Here is a 12,388-nt window from a genome sequence, read left to right as displayed (position 1 = left end):
CACTCCCTATAACCCTTCAACCTATTACCTCAAACCTTCGCATAAACCAAATCATCCGCCGACATTTCCACCACCTCCAATAAGACCCCACCACCAGGGATATATTTCCCTCCCCATCCCTTTCCGCCTTCCACAAAGACCGTTCCCTCCGTGACTACCTGGTCAGGTCCACACCCCCCTACGACCCACCCTCCCATCCTGGCACTTTCCCCTGCCACCGCAGGAACTGTAAAACCTGTGCCCACACCTCCTCCCTCACCTCCATCCAAGGCCCTAAAGGAGCTTTCCACATCCATCAAAGTTTTACCTGTACATCCACTAATATCATTTATAGTATCCGTTGCTTCCGATGCGGTCTCCTCTACATTGGGGAGACTGGGCGCCTCCTAGCAGAGCGCTTTAGGGAACATCTCCGGGACACCCACACCAATCAACCACACTGCCCCGTGGCCCAACATTTCAACTCTCCCTCCCACTCTGCTGAGGACATGGAAGTCCTGGGCCTCCTTCACCACCGCTCCCTCACCACCAGACGCCTGGAGGAAGAACGCCTCATCTTCCACCTCGGAATACTTCAACCCCAGGGCATCAATGTGGACTTCAACAGTTTCCTCATTTCCCCTTCCCCCACCTCACCCTAGTTTCAAACTTCCAGCTCAGCACTGTCCCCATGACTTGTCCGGACTTGTCCTACCTGCCTAGCTCCTTTTCCACCTATCCACTCCACCTTCCTCCCTGACCTATCACCTTCATCCCCCTCCCCCACTCACCCATTGTACTCTATGCTACTCTCTCCCCACACCTCCCCCCACCCCCCACACCCCGGCCTCCCCCAGCTTATCTCTCCATGCTTCCGGCCCACTGCCTTTATTCCTGATGAAGGGCTTTTGCCCGAAACGCCGATTTCGCTGTTCCTCGGATGCTGCCTGAACTGCTGTGCTCTTCCAGCACCACTAATCCAGAATCTTGTTTCCAGCATCTGCAGTCATTGTTTTTACCTCATTAATAATCTGTTTATCTCCTTCTTCAATGTATTCAGTGTCTCCGCATCCACTGCACTCTAGGGTAGTGAATTCTACAGATTTACAATCCTTTGAGAGAAGTATTTTCGATTCATCTCGGTTTTAATTCTGCCACACCTTATCCCAAAGCTATGATCTCTCATTCTAGTTTGACCCACAAGGGTCTTCTCACATCCTTTCTATGTGAACATTGTCAATTCCTTCTAAACTCTTGCAGATATAGGCCTAAACTGCTCAATAACCCTTTTAATAATACAAATCTTCCATCTCTGGAATTAATCCAGTGGACTCCTCAGAACTTACTCTGATGTAATTAAGTCTCTTCTCAAGTAAGGGGACCAAAATTATACAATACCCCAAATGCGATCTGACCAAATGCCATGTTCAATTGCAACAAGACATCTCTACTTTCCTACCCTATTCCTTTAATAATAAATGCCAAAATTCTATTTGCCCTCCTTTTTACCTATTGGGTACTTTGTACCTTAAATAGAGCCGTGTGTCAGTGACATTGTGACATTGCACGCATGACCCTTTCGTAACCAAATACCCATGAGAATAAACCTTATTCTATTCCATTCTCCTGTACCTGTGTGCTAGCTTTTTGCAATTCATGCTGGAAAACAGATCTCTCTGCACTAAAATATTTTTTAAGTTTTTTCACTATTTAGATAGTACATTTCTATTCTCCTCACACTTTTCCAGGTTAAACTCCATGTGCCAAATTTTGGCCCAATCACCAAACCTATCAAGTTCAATCTCTAAATTTCTTATTTCTTTATTGCAGCTTACTGTCCCACCTACTTTACTGTCTTCTACAAATTAAGTTATAGTACACTTATCCCTGCATCCAGATCATTAATATAGATCGTAAATAGTTGGGCTGAAAGTCTGAACCCTTTAGCACACCAATGGTTACAACCTGTCAAACAGAAAAATACCAATTTATCCAACTCTCTGCTTTCTGTTGGTTAACCAATCCTCCATCCACGTTAGTATATTACCCTTAACCCAGTGTGTTCTTACTTCGAGTATTATCCTTTTGTGTGGCACAATGCTGGACAGATGACAGAAATTCTGACGTTGACCCTTACATTCCTGATTGATTAATTATTTTCTTGTTGAATGTGGAAGGAGTTCACTCAGGGCTTTGTCTTTGACTGAGATGGGACAACAATGCTGTAATTGTCTTGAGAAAAGTGTTTTTTTATTATGCATACTTGATTGATGACTGTATGATCTAACATAGAGGTCACTAAAGGGAACAATCCTGGTCTAATGTCCTCCCAGGGATTTTTGTGCTGCTATTTAAAGTCATAATGCTGGTTCAAGGGGCAGTAAGGAAATGAAGGCATGAGTGGCCTCCTTTTGTGCTGTACTGATTCTATCAACAGACCTTGAGGCTAGTGTTACACAAATTTATGAGTAAAAAATGAGGTCTGCAGATGCTGGAGATCACAGCTGCAAATGTGTTGCTGGTCAAAGCACAGCAGGCCAGGCAGCATCTCAGGAATAGAGAATTCGACGTTTCAAGCATAAGCCCTTCATCAGGAATAAGCTCAAATTTATCACCATTTCACATTTCATCCGACTTGGAAATTCAGTAAATCCATTTAAATGTGTTCCAAATTAGGAACATTGACAATCACTCTCTCATAATCTCTCCCCCATAACACATTCCACTCTTTTAACCTTTGTAATTCCTTTTTGGAAATAGAGTTAAAGCATTGATAAACTCCCCCATCATTCAGTTGTTATTATGTTCTAATATTCTGTGCTTTTGGCTCTGTAACAGCCTTTCAATCTTCATTTTATATAATTTCAGTACAATTTTAAATATCATTAATGTCACTTAACTGAGATCATGTCTCCACAAATTACAGATGAAGGGAAGACATTGAAAGAAAGAATTTATTCTTATTTATGAAATAATTCCACAAAGGCTGGTATCCCGTTGAAGTCACCATTTATTTGCACATTTTTAGATTAGATTACTTACAGTGTGGAAACAGGCCCTTCGGCCCAACAAGTCCACACCGACCCGCCAAAGCGCAACCCACCCATACCCCTACATTTACCCCTTACCTAACACTACGGGCAATTTAGCATGGCCAATTCACCTGACCTGCACATCTTTGGACTGTGGGAGGAAACCGGAGCACCCGGAGGAAACCCACGCAGACACGGGGAGAATGTGCAAACTCCACACAGTCAGTCGCCTGACACCGGTCCTCAGAGCTAGCTCCCAGAGTGAAGAGAACCTCTGACACTCCTGTTTATATCTGTCAGCCAGGGCTCTCAGATTGGACCAGATTAACAGCCTCAATCAGGGAACTCATATTCTGTGAGATCCACCTGGCTGACTTCTTTACAATCACTACATTACACGAGCTGCATTCTAGTATTCTATGATTACACTTGAAAAACTTGAATAAATAAGTGGCCACATAAAGCATCACTTTGACACTGTGTGTGATGAATTCCTGACTGACATAACAAACAGCAGATATGCAATATAATATTCTATGTTAATGGGATATATGTTGACTGAAACTACTGACAAATTGCTCTGTTCAATATTATCCCAGAAGGTGCAACAGGGAATCTAAATAAGCCAGAATACTGGGATTGGAGGCATGACTTTCTTTTTGAATTATTAAACATCACTTAATGATTTGACTTTCAATGCAAGAGAACAAGCTGCAAACTTCAAGCAAAATTCCAATCTGACTTCATCTGGAGGTGACATACTGGGAGCAATTTTAACCAAATAAACCAGGTAGAAAACACCTGGGATCAGGTGGAACACTGATTTTACACTACATTCAATCAGGGCAGTTTTAAACCTTACCAACAGTTAGAAAGCTAACAGAATTAGATACTGCAAGAATATAGTAAAACTAGTAATGCAGATGCTAGAAATCTGAAACAAAAGCAGAAATTTCTGGAGAAACTCAGCAGGTCTGGCAGCATCCATAGAGAGAGAAAACAGAGTTAATATTTTGAGGCAGTGATTCTTCTTCAGAGTTGAAGACTTTGTTGGTTTTATACTCACTTAATTTCACTCTTAATAATAGTGCTGACTGATTTTAATGAAATGTTAAATGAAGGCTTTGTTTCAGATAAAGGTTTGTGATGGCACCTTGGGAGTGGAAATGCTGAAGCTGACAACATTATCGAGTACTGTTTGACTTTCAGTACTTGGAGGATGGTTCCTGTCTATGATGACTGGTGAATCCCCAACCTGGCATTTCAATTTCCATTGGTACCCTCCACATCCACCTTTACTTGGTGTTCAATTCCCACATCAGAAAAGCTCCAACTCTTCAGGAGCACATAGCATTCATTGTTGTATCCTTTGATGGTATCTGGGTATTTCTGGCAAGGCCAGCATTTGTCACCAATCCCTTTCTTTTCCCAAACTGAGTGGTTCGCAGGTTCACTTAAAAGGAGCAATTAGGAGGCAACCATATTGATGTGAGACAGGAGCCATATTAGATTAGACTTACAGTGTGGAAACAGGCCCTTCGGCCCAACAAGTCCACACCGACCCGCCGAAGCGAAACCCACCCATACCCCTACATTACCCCTTACCTAACACTACGGGCAATTTAGCATGGCCAATTCACCTAACCCGCACATCTTTGTGACTGTGGGAGGAAACCGGAGCACCCGGAGGAAACCCACGCAGACACGGGGAGAACGTGCAAACTCCACACAGTCAGTCGCCTGAGTCGGGAATTGAACCCGGGTCTTCAGGCGCTGTGAGGCAGCAGTGCTAACCACTGTGCCACCGTGCCGCCCACCATATGTAGGTCACATGGAGGATATATTTCACCATGACATTGGTGAATGAGATGGATTTTTACAACACTCGATGTTGCATGCATTAGTCACTGATGCTGATGTTTGCCTTGATTTTAAAGTTAATTAATTGAATTTAAACTCCTTCAGCTGACATGGTGGGATTTGCACCCCTGCCCCAGACCCATAGCCTTGCCCTCTGAATTACCAAGCCAGTGACACTGTCACGTGATCACCATCTCCCTCTCACTTTCTGCAATCGGTTTTATTAATAGGAAGAAGCATTGTGCACTGACTGTCAGTGCATTGTGCAGCGTTTACCCATGAATTCAGACTTGGAGATTAATGACTGCAACATAAAAAATGCCAGTTTACTAAGAAAGTGTAACATTGGCACATTGTACCATTAAACAACATTACCTTACTTTTCAAACAACAACATTAACGTATTGGAGATAACCCAAGAACTACAATTCTCCTTTCTGGCAGAGAGTGCCTGCACTTGATTGGAGTCAAACTAAAATCATTAGCAAGAACATTACCTTCTTTGGTTTCAATGTTTAAATTACTTCCGAATTTGTTATGAAGATAAGTTTATTGAGCAACTAAAGTTGTCTCCCAAGAAACAGCATAAAAATATTTACAACATGCATCAGCTTCACTGCCATGCAGAAAGAAAAATAGATCAATGCTGGCAACCAATTTAGAATTGTCAGTTGAGTACACAGTATGGGGCACTTGTGTGTACTGGAATCTACAATTATATTGCACAGAGTAGACAGACAGAACGCGTGTATGCATTGTACCTGTTTAATTCATTCCAAGGTCCTGGACTACATGCTGAGGGAGGGACTAAAGCTTGGAGCAGCTGCCACCAAAATGCAGTGGGGAAAGACCATTATCTAAGGTCTTTCTGCTGAACTTAAATGAGGGTCTTTTCAGTTGTTGGACCCTCCCAATGCTTTATATTCATGTAAATATAACCTTGTACAGATAGGAAATGCGCTGAAAATGTGTTGCTGGAAAAGCGCAGCAGGTCAGGCAGCATCCAAGGAACAGGAGATTCGACGTTTCAGGCATAAACCCTTCTTCAGGAATGAGGAAATGAGGCACACTTTCCTCATTCCTGAAGAAGGGCTTATGCCCAAAACATCGAATCTCCTGTTCCTTGGATGCTGCCTGACCTGCTGTGCTTTTCCAGCAATACATTTTCAGCTCTGATCTCCAGCATCTGCAGACCTCACTTTCTCCTCCAGATAGGAAATGCCTTTGGTTTGTTTGCTGGACAGAGTCAAACTCCAGTGTTTGTTTATTTTTTCATATGCTATTGTACAGAACCAAGCTGCTTTGGTGACTATATATACATATAAAATAGCTTTATTAATAAAGTATATTTTTGAAATTAAAGAAACAATTTTAATTCCACAAAACAGGTACCAGCCATTCTCTAGTTCATCTTTCACACCTTGTAAAGTAATAGTCAACGTGCCTAGTTTAAAATTGAAACAAAACATGACAGTTAACTGTCAATCATCATTAACTGGCAATTTCTTCATGGCAACGCATCAATTAATTACAGTCCATTTTCCAACCAGCCAGCCTCTCTTCTTAGGCAGTATCAGTTTTCCCTCTACTTTGGTGTTTCTCGCAAAATGGGAGGCTTTGATAAACACATCCAATGGATGTAGATTAAAAACAAAAGGGTGTGATCTGAAAAGTCTGGCACACTACTCATAGTTTTTAAAAGTAAAAGAAAAACTTGCACAGCACAAACCACCCAATGTCCCAACATGTTTTGTAACGAGTGAAGTATTTTTTGAAGTTTAATCATTATCATAATATAGGAAGTGGTGCAGCTAATCTGCACACAGCAAACTCTAAGAAACTGCAATGTAGTGTCAACTCTGTACACAGTGAGATTTAAGCAGACAGACTTTACAAAGCTTACAACAAGGGTTTCTTTGTTCACTGATATCAGATCCTCTACAAATATTAATTGAAAAGTTTAACTTTGAGAAATAAGCAATTTATGTGGGATCCTCATGCTTATCCACAGCACTGCAACCCCCTCCAACCCTACACCCCACCCCTCCATCATCTATTTTTCAGTGATGTTCACTGAAGGATAAATATTGGCCAGGGCAGTAGGCAGAATCCAAAAATCCCTTCAAAATAAAACCCGGGGGGGGCTTTGGTAGTGACTTGCAATGGCAAAATTAAGGTCTTACTTTAATGCCTGTTCCTAAAGCTGCCAGCCCCGAAAGTTGAGCATTCTCACATTACTGCACAGGAGAGTCTGCCTTGATGTTCTGCACATGTACTTGACTAAAACTTGAGACTAGTTTTTTGCCATATGAAGGAGCCAGAGCAAACATGGATACATTCCCAATACTCACTGTCACAGAGAGACATCGCTCACCATTGTATTTCACAAATTACACAAGCGACTTATTTTCTAAGATGTGGAGCATGTTGGGCCCCCATTCACTAACATTGTGCCTAATCTGTGGCTAGTCTTGCACTCATTGTCTCTGGGCATGTATATATCTCCAGTCACATCCCCCACATTTGTGCCCATGCATCTTATTGACATATTAGTGACCATAGTCTAATACGGTTTGACAAACTCTGGTCAGTTAATTTATTAAAACAGTTAAACCCATTAGAGCAAAGCAACTGATTCCTGTGTGTGCAGCCTGCAGCCCTTCCCAGATTAATTGTCACAACATTGTATACACACTGCACCTCCCCTTGAAAAGAAAGGCACACTTCTCAACTATATTTCTTTGCTTGGACCACCCTCCAAAATATACATTGACAGACATGACAGCAATGTCACATCATTAGGATTCAACATCTTATCTGCATCTATTCATCCATTGAATAACTTTCCTCCCAAACAAATTTCCACACTTTCAACCATATCAAAATTTCTCCTCCACCTCCAGTGCTGATTAAATACTCCAATAAAAAAAATTCAGTCCATTTTAATTATATTTTTTGTAGCACACGTATTTCTTGACTGTGCAGACAGCATATCCCTGAGGTTAACATCATCTCAAATGCAAACTAAGTGATGACAGTGAACCCATCACTTGATTAAACTTACTGGGGACTTATTAGACGATAAAGGCATAAGCCCGAAATGTCGATTCTCCTGCTCCTTGGATGCTGTCTGACCTGCTGCGCTTTTCCAGCAACACATTTTTCAGCTCTGATCTCCAGCATCTGCAGTCCTCACTTTCTCCTAACTTATTAGACTATATCAATTAACCAATTGCAAGATCTTAGTCAATATTTGATGTTTGGATTTCATATTTCCATGTGCCATTGTTCTTGATTCCAACTTCAGAAATGATACTTCAGAGCAATTAAACCATGCACATGTAACTCTTCCAACCATAAGCCCAAGACTGAAATGTTAACTCATAACTTCCTGCTGAGGAATCATATAATTTTATATGGCTTTATATAATGGTGATAGAATATTTTAAGATGTCTTAAATTGTCAAGCAACTCAGCATCCTCTTTCTTCGCAATTTTAATGTCCACAACATAGTTGAGGGTGGTAAAGAAAGGGAAATCTTCATGTACACATTTTCTAATTTACAGATAACAGGCGGCTTGGTTCAGTTAGGAGGAGAGAATAATAAGCATCCACATAAGGAAAAGAATCAGCGTGGAGTAAGACACAAGTTTCCAAACACATCACATGCTGCAGTGAAAGAAAAAGAATGGTCTAAGGGCCCACTGCATCCGAACCAGGGCTTATGGTATTGAGGCAAAGACCCAAAAGATTCTGAGCAGGATAAACTCTGTAAAATGTGGCCTTGGCAATATATCCAACAATGTCTTACAAATATAGATGTGACCCAAGGCATATAGGTTTTGGAAGAGGATTTTCTACTCATGCAGGATCTGACAGTATCCATGACAATGTCTACAAGATGCAAATTCCATAAGCATAACATGGCTTTGAGAACTCTGAACTGCCACCAACTTCACCTTCATTATGTCCGTGGACAAATTGAGAAGACAAATTAAGAACAAAATTTTGCAAATGCTAGCCATTTGAAATAAAAGCAGGATATTCTGGAGAAACTCAGCAGGTTTAATTGTGATCTGATTTGATTTAGTTTTGTTTTGGGAGTAACACACAGATCACAGCAAACAAGGAGATACAGATCATAGGGTGCTCAGACAACACAAGATACACACGGGTATGGCTGCACAGGAGATGCACAAAGCAACATCGACATTAGTAAGGTCAACATTATTTGAAGTTATAGAGATCTATTCAGCAGTCTAATAGCAGCAGGGAGGAAGCTGTTCTTCAACCTGTTGGTGAATGTGTTCAAGCTTCTGTATCTTCTGCCTGATGGAAGATGTTGGAAGAGAGTATTTACAAGCTGGGAGGGGTCTTTGATGTTGTTGGCACCATTTCCATGGCAACGAGAAGTATAAATGGAGTTCATAGATGGGAGATAGGCTTCCATGATCGTCTGGGTTGTGCACACAACTTTCTGTAGTTTCTTACAGTCCTGGGCTGAGCAGTTGCCATTCCAGGTTACACCTAAATAGAATGCTTTCTATGGTGCAGCTGTGAAAGTTGATGAGGGTCTTTGTGGACATGCTGAATTTCCTAAGCTGCCTGAGGAAGAAGAGGCGTTATGCCTTCTTGACTGTCGCATCTACCTGGGAGGTCCAGGACACAGTGCTGGTTATTATCATTCCTAGGAACTTGACTCTTTTGACCCTCTCAACTTCCGCTCCGTTGATGGAGATAGGGGTGTGTTATACTCCTTTCTTCTTGAAATCAATGATCAGTTCTTTTATTTTGCCAACATTGGGAGAGAGAAGCAGAGTTACTGTTTCTAGTCTGGTCCTGACTTGTCTTCAAAACTATGAGAGTTCTGAAGTAGAATCAGACTGGACTCAAAAAGTTGTCTGTGTTCTCTCTCCACAGATAGTGCGAGACCCGTTGGGTTTCTCCAGCAGTTTCTGCTTTTATGGGGAATCTCAATAATGTCCTTTGGAAACAATTTGATGTTTCTCCACTTCATAATCATTGTCTTTTTGCCTTGACACTTCAAGTTTAAGAACATTTGTCAAATTCTGAATAAGTTTGTTTTTGCCATTTTTCTTTGCTTCAGAGGCTTGTGCCAGGCACACCCATTGGCTGTCTCTCCCCACACTTCCTCCTTTGCTTCAGTTCATGTTATATTCTTGGGTATTCAGTTTGATAAGTTCAGCTACACGAATAAAGTGAAGAACTTAGGACGGTTCTCCTTGGTGAAAAGATTTTGCAGTTTTCAAAAACATGAACGAATTGGACGGAGTAGACTGGGAGGACATTGTTCTCACTCATAAAAGGAACAAGAATGCAAGGGCTTAGATTTAAACAGATATGTAAACAAAGTGAAGGTGATGTGAGAAAAAAACTTTTTCACTCAATCTGGAATGTACTGTCTCAAAATTGTTACCGGCTGCCATTTTGAAAAAGACTCCTTTATCCCTAATCTCTGCCTGCTGCCAGTCAGCCGATCTCCATCCGAGCCAGTACCCTGCCCCTAACAGAGGATTGTATCTAATTTATCTTATCTTATCTTGTCAAAGGCCTTCTGAAAATCTAAATAGATCATATCCACTTTCTCTCTTTAGTCTAATGTGCTCCTTACTTCCTCAAATAATTATAACAGACTTGTCAGGTACAACCACCCCTTGATGAAGTTGTCCTGGCTCAGCCCTGGGCCTGGCCCTGCTATAATTTTCTATCTTCTGCCTCCATCCCTTCTTGAATAGGGCATTACATTAGACCGTTTCCAGTCCTCTAAATTGTGCGATTTCTCTCGTTCCTGAACCCATTGTCTGACGTCTCTCGTCATTCTGTAACACGGTCCGGTTTAAAGTTTTGAAAAGAATACAGTGCTCAAATTGTTTTTAGCCAAGCCCAGAGTACAGCTGTGTTCTGTTTTTCAGTCATTCACAGGGATTAAGGCTAGGCCAAAATGTATTATCTGTCCCTAGCTGGGGCTGGAGTCACATAGAGGCCAGACCAGCTGAGGATAGTAGTTTCTTTTGATAGGACATTAGTAAATTGGATGTTTTTTTTTCCCTGACAATTGACAATGATCTGATGGTCACATTAGACATTTAATTCCAGGTTTCTATTGGATTTAAATTCCATTGTTTGCCATGGCAGGGTTCGAGCCCAGGATCCCAGAACATTGCCCAGGTCTCTGGATTAATAGTCTCACAAAAATATCACTAGGCATTGCCTCTCCATGCATGAGAAAGAAATAATTCATCATTATCTTTGTAGATTGAGCTACCAATGAAAGTTGGAAATATTAATTTCTTCAAACATAATTCATCTCAACTTTGCATATTGTTTTTCCACTTTTATAATACGCACTGAAAGGTTGTTAAGCAGATGTTGCCAACTTTAAAATACATGTCATTCCAGAGATAATCACATCAGGAATTATAACAGCTTGTAACATATCAATTTTAAAATAAAACAGCACAACTAATACAGGTTAGAAAATGCATTATTCTCAATAAAACGTTCACCCATTCATCATAAAATTTGCACGCTGAATAAATGAACACATTCAAATATCAATTTTGTTGTGCTGCAACTATCAGAATGTTGCTGGAGTAAAATAAACAGATCTTACAACTTTGTGCTTAATAGTTCAGATTTTAAACAATGGAAAATATTTCTTATTTTTGCTTTTTTTCCCCACAAATACCTAATAACCTGCCCAATGGTAATTATATTCAATCTGTTTTTAATCCTAATCCCTAGATCTCACATGTAACTTGTCAACTCATTAAATGCAGCCAGAACATGAATATTACAGCTTCATCTCTGCTCCAAATGTGTGCCGAGTCAACACTTATCATCATTTCAGATGGTCTCTTGTGTCTGTGTAAAGCTCGTGTCCCCAACTGTGATAACAACAAAGAAACACAGGAAATAGACAATAGACAATAGGTGCAGGAGTAGGCCATTCTGCCCTTCGAGCCTGCACCACCATTCAATATGATCATGGCTGATCATCCTTAGTCAGTATCCTGTTCCTGCCTTATCTCCAAACCCTTGATTCCACAATCCTTGAGAGCTCTATCCAACTCTATTTTAAATGAATCCAGAGACTGGGCCTCCACTGCCCTCTGGGGCAGAGCATTCCACACAGCCACCACTCTGGGTGAAGAGGTTTCTCCTCGTCTCTGTCCTAAATGATCTACCCCGTATTTTTAAGCTGTGTCCTCTGGTTCAGGACTCACCCATCAGCAGAAACATGTTTCCTGCCTCCAGAGTGTCCAATCCTTTAACAATCTTATATGTCTCAATCAGATCCCCTCTCAGTCTTCTAAACTCAAGGGTATATAAGCCCAGTTGCTTCAGTCTTTCAGTGTAAGGTAATCCCGCCATTCCAGGAATTGACCTCGTGAACCTGCACTGCACTCCCTCAATAGCCAAAATTCCTCAAATTTGGAGACCAGAACTGCACACAGTACTCCAGGTGTGATCTCACCAGGGCCCTGTACAGCTG

General features: G+C 41.3%; 1 protein-coding gene across 3 annotated transcripts in view; it reads right to left on the bottom strand.

The window, feature by feature from the left end:
* The window catches only part of LOC132832348 (cadherin-12-like), a 649,932-nt gene that overhangs the window by 45,703 nt on the left and 591,841 nt on the right, over positions 1–12,388 (bottom strand). The gene's annotated exons all lie outside the window — the stretch shown is intronic.

The sequence above is a fragment of the Hemiscyllium ocellatum genome, chromosome 34 (genome assembly GCF_020745735.1).
Source record: "Hemiscyllium ocellatum isolate sHemOce1 chromosome 34, sHemOce1.pat.X.cur, whole genome shotgun sequence".
Lineage (NCBI taxonomy): Eukaryota > Metazoa > Chordata > Chondrichthyes > Orectolobiformes > Hemiscylliidae > Hemiscyllium > Hemiscyllium ocellatum.
This window is presented reverse-complemented; position numbering and strand designations above follow the sequence as displayed.